The following is an 11,196-nucleotide window of genomic DNA, read 5'->3' as shown; positions in this document are numbered from 1 at the left end:
AACTACATTTCCCAGCGTGGCCTGGCGGGCCGGGCGTTTTGTTTGAAGCAGTCTTCTCCCGGCCATGGAATGAGCGCAGCGGCGGCGGCAGGGCGGGCAGGGGCTCTTCCGCGCAGACCCCGCACAGCCTGCCTGCGCCCCCGCGGAGATCGGGCGGCAGGATGGAGCCCGGGGATCCCCGCGGAGGCGGAGCGGCGGAGGCTGCCCCCCAGGTAGGGCTGCGTCGGGTTTTTTTTTATTTTTGCAATGATGCATCCGCGCCGGAGGGGACGCATCAGACCGCGGGGAGACCCCTTGGCGGGCGTGCAAGGCAATGCATGCGTGTAGGCGTTGCATGGAGTGCAGTGCAATGCAATGGCAACATGGCGCCCTGCATGCATGCATGCAACTTCCACCGGCGCTCCGGACTTGGCAGGTGAGGGGGGTCCCCAGTGGGCGGCAGAGAGAGCCGGGAGGGCAAAGGGGAGCCGGGGGGAGCAGCGCTGCTCCCCGAGCCGAGCCCGGGGGGAAACTTCGGCGTCGTTGCGCCGGGTGTTGGAAGCGGAGGCTGGCGGGGGCCCCTCACCTGCAAAACCTGGTCGCCTCTCATATATTTCGTGCATTGCATTCATCGCCCGCTTTCTCCTCCAAGGAGCTCCCGGGGGCGCGCGTGGTTCTCCCCGTGTTATCCTCGCAACAACAGCCCTGCGAGGTGGGTCAGGCGAGTGGCCCAAGGGAGCACCCAGGGATTGTCCTGGCCAGGTGGGGTGATTTGAACCCTGCTCTCTGCCCGGTCTTCGTCCTCATTTAGCCCCCACATGTGCATGACTGTGCATGACTGAGGTTTTCCCCCCTCGTCTTGGCTATGGTGTGAGTCTGTGCTGTTAATTAATGGGGTTCTGCCTTCGGAGAAGATGAGCCAGCCCTCAAGGAGGTGATTATGTAATTTGCTAGCAATTCATGTCCCTCCCGGCGTGACGCTGCACACTGACGTCACGGGGCTGTAATGGTGGTGTGCCTCGAGATTTTTTTCATGAAACAAGTGTGCCTTTGCCCAAAAAAGGTTGGGAAACACTGCTCTATATAAGCAGGCTGACTGAGCCCTTCAGTTCAGTTCTGTTCTGGCCTCTGAATAAACAAGAGCTATTTGAAGAATCGCCGTGTCGTCTGATATGTTCACCCACAACTTAACAGTAGCTGCTTCAAGTAACCCTCCAAATTCATAGCCGCGGGAGGGTTTGAACCCAGGTCTCTCTGGTCATGGTTCAACACTAAAAACCGTAACAGAGGCTTGTTACCACTTTTTCTTCTTCTTACCGCTATACTCATGAGAATAGCCTGACCCTCAGACATGTAGCAAACCCTCATGCTTGCCTTCATAAATTTAAATTTTAATTTTTGTGTCTCACCGCCTCAAATCCACAAGCATTACAAATGCGAAATGAAACAACTGCCAATTTCAAACCATCAAAACGAAAGCAAATTTAAACTAATCAACTCCTGGGAGGCTTGTCAAATATGGTCTGTTTTGTTATTTTCGTTCTTATCTCATTGCTTTAGAATAGTGGTGGCGGAGTCTACATCCTGTTCTTTTCCAGTCAAGTCATTTTTTATTTTTATTTTTTTGCAAGCTGCTACTGTGCAGCCGGAACTTCTCCTGCTATTTGATTAAAGGTTTTGATAGTTTCTGGTTTGTGGGTGGCAAAGTGACGGGTGGCGAGTTCGAGCTTCTTTTCTGCAGGAGTTGGGTGCACAGTTGAATTCTCCATAGTGAACTTGGTCACTCGGTGGATCCGGTGGGCTTGAACTCGCCACCCATCGGTTTCTGGGTTGTGAGCTCACACCTGTCTCCTGCAGGGATCAGTAGCACAAAGTAGTTTGCATCAATGCTTCAGCTAACCTGGCACATTTCCCTTCTATTGTAGCAGCAGTTTCAATGCAAACATCTTTGTCTGATGCCCCCATTCATCAGCTGATGGAATCACAATTAGTTATTATTATTATTAATAATAATAATAATAATACAGTAATAATAATTTATTTATAGCCTGCCCATCTGGCTGGGTTTCCTCAGCCACTCTGGCGGCTCCCAGCAGAATATTAAAAACAGAATAAAACATCACACATTAAAAACTTCCCTCAACAGGGCTGCCTTCAGATGTCTTCTAAAAGTCAGATAGTTGTTTATTTCCTTGACATCTGATGAGAGGGTGTTCCACAGGGCGGGTGCCACTACCAAGAAGGCCCTCTGCCTGGTTCCCTGTAACCTTATTTATCACAGTGAAGGAACCACCAGAAGGGCCTCGGAGCTGGACCTCAGTGTCCGGGCTGAATAATGGGGGTGGAGATGCTCCTTCAGGTATACAGGACCAAGGCCATTTAGGGCTTTCAAGGTCATCACCAACACTTTGAATTGTGCTCAGAAACGTACTGGGATCCAATGAAGATCTTTCAGGAGTGGTGTTAAATGGTCTCGGCGGCCACTCCCAGTCACCAGGACTGTGCTTTGCTCCAGCAAAGGAATAATTGGGAGCTCACTTTAAGCTCCCGGTTGTTCCTTTGTAGCCACTTGTACCTGCTCCACACCTGATGATGTCACATATAATGTCACATGTCAGAGTGGATAAGCATGGTTTGGGGAAAACAGCCTCATGGGCCAAATTGGGACCCTTCTGGGCCAGAAGTTCCCCACACCCGCTTTATATCTTCAACACACACACACCAGGCAATTGTGAGGCACACACAATATCATATGGACGACAATAGGAGCAGTGGAAAGGCACCCAGATGAATGGAATGACTCCTAAGGAGAACATAAGACTGAACTGGAGGATATGTCTGTGTGCCCCAAAGTGGTCAGGAAATATTTCAAATAGTATATTCAAGTGGTATATGCAGACATGCTTTTCCGCTTGGTTAAAAAGCACCAGTGAATCTAGGTGGCGCTGCCTGAGTCATTTATTAAACCGTCTGCTTTCTCGCTCTCCAAGATCTGTTTTGCAGGTTGACCGGTGCTACCACATTCTCTGTCGAAAGATCCACTCCTACAACATCAATATTTGCCAAAGGTGACTTTCCCTTAGCTGGAGAGGGAGGACGTTTGTTTACACCGCCTTCCTGTCTATTAAGAACGGTTCGCTTTCAAACAGCTGCTGGATTCTGTGGAGGTGGCAAGACCGTGCCTTTAAATCAGTCGCCATTGTCATTTGCTACGAGACAGGGCGGCCCCTATGAGCTTTCTGCCTGGCCTCCAGCATTAGTCCTCAGCCCAAGAAAACCGATACCTTATTCCCTGTAGCAACTTACTCCCAATGAGTCAGGGGCTGCCAACCATTTTAGTCACACTGGCACGAGTGATGGAAAGATATGTCAGTTTTGATTCTCTCCGTTGCTGATTTATCCAATCTTAAATTCAGCGACCAACATTCCTGAGGCAATTTGTAAATTTTACTCATCCAGTGCGAATTTATCCTAATAAGCATACTTGTATGTAGTTTGGACTACAAAGATTTGCCAGCAATTCCCTCTAATATAATGCATTTTGTATGTCATTTTCATTAATATATTAATTTTATGCACTTCCCCCCAATAGTTTTTATTGTACGATTAAATTTAAATACAACAAATAATAAGTGGTTTTAAAAAGTAAAGAAAGAAAAAAAGAATATATATATATATATATATATATATATATATATATATGGAGAGAGCGAGCGCGCACACACACATTTTTTGCAAGCACCATTGCATCAGAGAACTGCATTACAAAATTCAGTTAAGTGTGACTTTTGAAGGACTGCTGTGTTTTGGGTATTCCTTTGGAAAGTGTGAATTAGGTAGGTTTACCTTTATATGCAAAAGGGGTCAAATTTCTTTCCAATTCATAAGTGGGCACATTTGGATTTGTGAGTGAATGCCATGAGTTTCACCCTCTTTTCACTTCTTTGGTTCTCCCCAAATCAGTCCCTGCCTCCCAACACAGAAAGAGTAAGTGTGTGTGCGCACACACACTTCACTTTTTCACTTGACCTGGACAAAAATTGGATCCAGCACAATCACTCTGTATCTTGAAAAAACCCCAAAAGAAGAAGTGGGAGAAAGAATTCACCCAACTTCCTCCCTTCAGCTCTGTGTCCTTTTAAGAAGGTAACCACTATCACCCCCCTCATGATCAAGCAGATAGTGAGCATGAAGCCTTATTTACCTAGGGATCCATTAGCCTCGCCATCCCCGGACCTCGGAGGGAACAAAAGTACCAGGAAAGCAAAATCTTCTTTGGAGAAAAAGAGTTTATTGAAAATCTGTGCACAGAGATAATCTGTACCCAGAGACAACCAGCTGGATAGCTCCTGAAAATATTCTGGCTGTAAAGTAATACACATCAGCAAACTTTCTTATACTTGTCAGAACACTCTTCCCCCTCCCACATCTTCCCCAGACTTCCCCTATATGGAACATCCATATTGCTTGCTAAACACATTCCTGTCTTTCTGCTAACCAAGCACTCCCTCCCCTCTCCTTCATACACGTGTCTCTTTTGCTAGGTAAGCATTTCCTTCGTGTCTTGTCTTATATTGCATTAGTAAGCATAAGACAGGAAAAAGGGGCCTCTTTAGCAACAGGTCTGGTCTGGTTGGTTATTGCTTACAGTAGCAGCTTCTGCTAGCCAGCAAGGCAGGAAATGAACTTTTGCCCTGCCAACCAAATTTAGCAAACGGTCACTGGCGGCGTGCTAACTGTCTGGCCAAAATTTGCAAAAGTTGCAGAAGCACAGGATTAGCACAGGAATTTAGCAACCTTTCTTAGGTACAGAATACAAAGCACAGAAAATATTGAGAGAAACTTTTCCCATCTTCCTTTACTCCCTCCTCTTTTTTTGAACAATCTATCACTTAGATTCGTTCTGGGGTAGGGGTCTATATTCTCTCATTACAGCAATCACGCGAGGTCCCACCATATTCTGCAAGCATTGCATCAAGCAGGGAATACAAAAGCAAAGAAGCAATAGAAGCATTAGTCAATATCCTCCCCATCCATCCACCTGGGAAGATGCCATTACAGCCAGGGTATATGAACTTACTTTGCACAGAGGTGACATCTGCGGTGTCACAAGTGCAATGGCAGTGGGAGACACCAATTGCTCTTTTACTAATAGGTTCCCCCTTTTTTTTTTTTTTCCTGCGACACACAGACCCACTCATTCACCCTATGGACACGGAGGGGTGATGGATGTATCCACTGAGGCCAGAAGTGAGAATCTGGGAGGGTGGAAAGATTGTGGAAGGTGGAACGGTTAAGTGGCAGTGGGAGGAGCGGCAGTCCACTCGAGGCATCTGTTGGGGGCAGGGTGCATACTATGACAAGGGCGGTTGAGATAACTTCCACCCACCAACCCCAAGAATGCCAAGGCTCCTCCCACCAATATTCAGGGGTCATTTCTGATATTCCTTTACTGCTGAAGGGCCCACTGATATTCGTATTCAATTATTTCCTGGACCTCAGGGGTAACTTTCCACTTCTCTGCTGAGGCACCTACTATGCGGAGCAATTTCCCTACAATCCCTTGTGGGTGGACTGGGCTCTCGTGTTGTCTCTTCAAGATATTATACCCAAAAGGGGCTTCTCCCTCTTCATATATCAGCATGCACCCACAGGAATATGTCCACCCCTGCAATGGCCTGACACTTGGGGTGACTATATCAAGGGGTTCTGGTACCAATATCAAAAGTCCTGGTGGTGCCTCTAAATTGGCTGGAGAACAAGTGTCTACGTTGGGGACGCTGCCCGCGGGCGCCCCTCCCATCCAATTATTCAGCCGTGCGTAGAGATACCAGCCTCCGGAGTGATATCAGCAAGGCAGTTGTCACTGGAGGGGATCTTCAGGATGCTGAGACACAGTCCAATCTGAAGCAGCTTTCTTCACTTGAATGTGGTGGACCCAAGGTGTGACGCCAGCGACCTTCACAGCTGCGGGTGTGGAGAGCAGATGGGCCCTTCCAGCACGGTTGCAGTGGTGCCTGGGACCAGTCTTATCCACACCTCGTCACCTGGCTCAAACTGGTCACTCAAGGAGTTCGGGCCTGGGTCCACCTGTTGAGCTTGAACAGAGATAGGTGAAAGCATGCACACATAAGGAATCGGTCTCCCAAACATCACTTCAAAAGGGTGACAAGTGAATACGTTTCAATGGGAGGCTACAGACTCTAAGCAAAGCCAAGGGCAACATGGACACCCAATTAGACTCTGTTTCTTGGGTCAATGGTTTTTCAAAGTCCTGTTCATCCTTTTCACTTTTCCAGAACTTTGGGGCCTATATGCGGTACCCACCATCTTCCTTCTTCACTGGCAACAGTGGGGTGTTTCACTGTGATTGGCATTGTTTCAAGATTCCATGTTGAAGCAATCGCTTCAAATGCACCCACATTCCTTCAGCTGCCTGTTGTGGGATGGGGTATTGGTTTTTATCCTCCTGCCCATAATCCAGGGTCAACATCATGAAGCAGGCTAACAGGGAGGATTCCCTCCTCTTCTTTTACCATCATCAAGCGCCAATTGTCTCTCAGGGGCATTTCTAAAGAAAACTCTCCTGCTGGTCCAGTTGTTATCATTACTTCCCCCATTGGTTGGAAGGAAATCTGGGCTTGTAATTTTGTTAACAAGTCTTGGCCCAAGAAAGGAATGGGACACTCTGGTATATACAAAAATTTGTGCTGGACTACTTGGCCACCTAAACAGCAGGTAACAGACTGCATTGTGGGTTTTGTTACAAGCACAGGTAAGGCTGAGTGGGCAGCTCCCTTGTTCACCTTCTCCTACCTGTAATAAGGTAGCTGGGTTAAGGGCTATGGTAATAACAGCATCTGGCACTTTCTCATTTTGATAGGAAATAGGTGCCTTTCATGTCAAGCAAGGCTGGGACACAGTGGTTTTATTATCCCTACAGCTGCCGCCCCTCTTTAGGAGGCTTGGCTTACATCCTACCTATCAGAGTTACCATAATAAAACCACAATACATGCAATTATAATCAATAATATTTTTCTTAACCATAATCCATTAGGCAACCAAGAAAATAACCAATCTCATGGATCAAAACCTTCAGGCAGATCCAAAGGATTATGGGTTATCATTTGTTCCATATCAGTTATATACATACAACAATGAGAATGAATTAAGGCACAAATTCCACCTTTAGAGGCAAAGATTACATTTAAAGCATAAAAAGTTTATAAAACAACTTCTCTTATTTCTGACATTTCTGTGTTAATAATTTTTAAAGCCAAGATAATAGAATTAAACAAGGCTTCGGTCGAATTTGCCAATCTATTCAAATCACAGTAATTCATCCCTACACCTAAAGAGGGGAAAAAAATATCTAGAGATGGCTGTTCCTGTATAATGAGAAATAGGTGATTATACTTCCCTTCTGTTATCAGGGGTATCAGTATGCCTAGAGTGTAGGTTCCAGAAAAGGCAAAGGGGATTTCTTTGTAGGCCCTTGTGCCACAAAATAACCATATATCAGATTGAGGCAAATATGCAGATTTACTGCTCTTTCTCATCCTGTTGAACCAAACATAAAAATCTCTACAAGCAGCCTGTTGTTCATAAGTTTTATAGGTTGTGACATTATTAACTAAAACTTTTGGCCTATCACTCATAGTGGTAACATTAAAACAACAAGAAGATCCATTAACATACTCATATGTCCAATTACAATATGGATAATGACCTAAAAATATACTTCTATTATAATTAAAATAAAAACAAAAAAAACCCGCTATTTCAAGAAGCGATAAAGACATAGGAGGTGAACTTGTACGATTGTCCTTCATATTATTGCTAATCTTATATGAAGCATTTACTGGATTGCTAAAATATCACCACCAAAGGAAAGGTTTAAAGCTTTGAGAAGTTTTCTTTTAAAATCATTTTTCTCAGCAGCTAAAAAGGCACCAGCCAAGCATATTCTGCTTGCTATAGCTAAAAAGATTTGGCCAAACCACCCTGCAGAAATTAATAATCATCAAAGGTGGGATTATAAATTTTAAAAATCCCTTCAAACAGCTTTATGATCTTTGCTGGATTTTCCTCAAAGGATTGAAGGGGTACAGTTAGGGTTACCCCAGAAAGCCCTAAAAACTGTTTGTGAATTCCCCCCCACACCAGCCAGCATTTTTAAAAACTGCATTTTCCTCTAAGACAAAAAGCATGAGCTAAGCAGTCCTCTCTGTAACAAAAAACGCTGTAACAAACTCAGAGCTGAAAACAGTAAAGCTTTTCGCTTCCCAGATCCAAAATAACCCTGTCCTTGTACATTGATTTGCAACATACTTCCGGGAACAGAGTCAGAGAACGAAAAGCAACATTTCTATATAAGAATCTGTGAAGGGGGAGAGGAAAAAGGGGTTTGAAAAAAGGATAAAACCTGCTTGTAAAATGTTTTCAGTGCGGCCTGTCTTTTGTGAACTGAATCACACAGGTGCCTCTGCTTGTCCAGCTGGGACAGGGGCTGGTGGATCATAAACCCTCCGAAGGGGCATTACTCCGGCTGCCTGATCCTTCCTGGTTTTCTCATACTGTCTGTGAGACATAACTTTCTTCGCCGCCTGTCCTCACTTCCTCTTTTCAGGGGTGCAGCATTTCTGCTGCCTCATCTAACAAGGGACTCACATCCAACTTCTCCCTCAAATGGCTTTACAAACTGCTTTAGTCTCTTTTTCTGTTTTTCTGTCCACATTTTTTCCTTGATTCATATCATCTAGTGTCTTCCTAAACTCTTCGTCATCTTCCTCTTCTCCTCCTCCCCCTACACCAGCACCTCCCTGTGCTTCTTGATTTTGGCCTGGGGGGGGGTTGTTGGAGGGGCTGTTGGTGGCTTAATCACTCCCATCTCCTCATCTTCTGGGTCTTCTAACACCAGAGGCTTCACTGTACAAATCCTGTTCTGTGTGTTGCTGTCACAGCAAGACTTTAGCCATGGCAGATTCTTTTCTACATTGGTCTTCCATGTAGAGATATAGGGGATCTGGTCTGGGTGGACATTTAATATATTTTGCCACAGGGGGTTGATTCGCCACAGGGGGTTGATTAATTGCAAATCAAAGCCACGCAGTTCCCTGGGTCGGCAAGTCCACCTCACATAAAGTTCTGAGTCTCTGTTTTTTCAATTTGAATCCCCAAATCATCACTCTTCGTGGCCGCTTTTCAGTTATTTAAAAAGCATTCAGATACTCCGCTCCTAACAGGGTTTCAAAATTCTCTCACACTCCACATGCTACATATTGTCAGAAAATGCACAACCTTACAATCGCTCGGCCAAGGGGACACTAAGCCTTGGCCCACACTTGACAATTCAGTCACTAGAGTATCTGACATGCAACATAGCAATAAAGCCTTCCAAGTATCTGACATGCAACATAGCAATAAAGCCTTCCAAGTATCTGACATGCAACATAGCAACATACAACATACAAATCACATCAATATAATTTCAACATGTAACACACTAAACACACCAAAATAACTTCAGCATGCAATACACAAAAAACAAAACACACCAAAAATCACAATATATATATATCCCTCCCTCTTCTGTTCCCAACTTCTGCTGGTGGCACTCTCCTGCACAAGCAGTCCCCTTTTATTCCTGGTGGCTGGCACTCTACTGCGCAACCAATCCCCTTATTCCTGGTGGCATCTTATTGCCTGTGGCACCCTGCCACAACCAGGGGAGGTTGATCAAGCCTCCTGCCCTTTCCCTCGGGCCCCTAGCCCTTTCCTTCGGGCTTACCTTTTTCCGCTGCGGACCTGTCCCCTCGGCGCCGTCCTGTCCTCTTGTTCTCCCTCAACTAGATGTCTCCACTCCAGAACAGTGTGGCTGGCTCCCCCCACGAAACAGGTGGGGTGCGCACGGGAGCCTGCAAACGCTGCTGAGCTGTTCACCTTGGTTGAGCCTGGCCCTCCGGTCCGTATTGGGGAGGGGGCTTATCCCGGACGAGCCCCCAGAGAGATGAAGCCTTATTTACCTAGGGATCCATTAGCCTCGCCATCCCCGGACCTCGGAGGGAACAAAAGTACCAGGAAAGCAAAATCTTCTTTGGAGAAAAAGAGTTTATTGAAAATCTGTGCACAGAGATAATCTGTACCCAGAGACAACCAGCTGGATAGCTCCTGAAAATATTCTGGCTGTAAAGTAATACACATCAGCAAACTTTCTTATACTTGTCAGAACACTCTTCCCCCTCCCACATCTTCCCCAGACTTCCCCTATATGGAACATCCATATTGCTTGCTAAACACATTCCTGTCTTTCTGCTAACCAAGCACTCCCTCCCCTCTCCTTCATACACGTGTCTCTTTTGCTAGGTAAGCATTTCCTTCGTGTCTTGTCTTATATTGCATTAGTAAGCATAAGACAGGAAAAAGGGGCCTCTTTAGCAACAGGTCTGGTCTGGTTGGTTATTGCTTACAGTAGCAGCTTCTGCTAGCCAGCAAGGCAGGAAATGAACTTTTGCCCTGCCAACCAAATTTAGCAAACGGTCACTGGCGGCGTGCTAACTGTCTGGCCAAAATTTGCAAAAGTTGCAGAAGCACAGGATTAGCACAGGAATTTAGCAACCTTTCTTAGGTACAGAATACAAAGCACAGAAAATATTGAGAGAAACTTTTCCCATCTTCCTTTAAGCAGGGGGATCCCAAGGTCTTGGGGGCACCAGGGGAAGACCTCAAGAGCATCACTGCACCCAAGGGTGCCACCTTGGCAACAGGGGCAGAAGAAGGGGGTGCGGTGGGGGTGGGAGAGACATGGTGGCTTGGGTGCGCGCAGGCTTCCTCCACCACCGCTTGGCAACCCTGGCTAGATGTAGTCATGGAGGACTCGGTCAAAAAAACCTCTGTCCCTGTTCACACTGGAGCCAGTGAGTGGGAGAGAGTCACATTTGAAAATATTGGGTTTCAAGAGGTTCTGTGGCTGCAGTTCAGCTATCATCCGCCATTTTGTTTGCCCGCCAATGCATTGGCCCAACACAATGCCCAGTGCACTGTAGGAAAAACAAAATGGCAGCCATCAGGTGGCTGCCTCTGAAGTGATTTGTGGCTCCTTCTAATTAGAAAATAATATAGTCCACAGCTCTGCCCCGATGCAGAGCCCTCCACAAACCTTAAGGGAGGGGGCGCCCATCCATCGCTCAGCAGACAAGACCAATGTGGAAAAAGAT

The sequence above is a fragment of the Podarcis vaucheri genome, assembly GCF_965113315.1.
Source record: "Podarcis vaucheri genome assembly, chromosome: 4".
NCBI lineage: Eukaryota > Metazoa > Chordata > Lepidosauria > Squamata > Lacertidae > Podarcis > Podarcis vaucheri.
The sequence above is the reverse complement of the archived record's forward strand: the minus strand, read 5'-3'. Positions refer to the sequence as shown.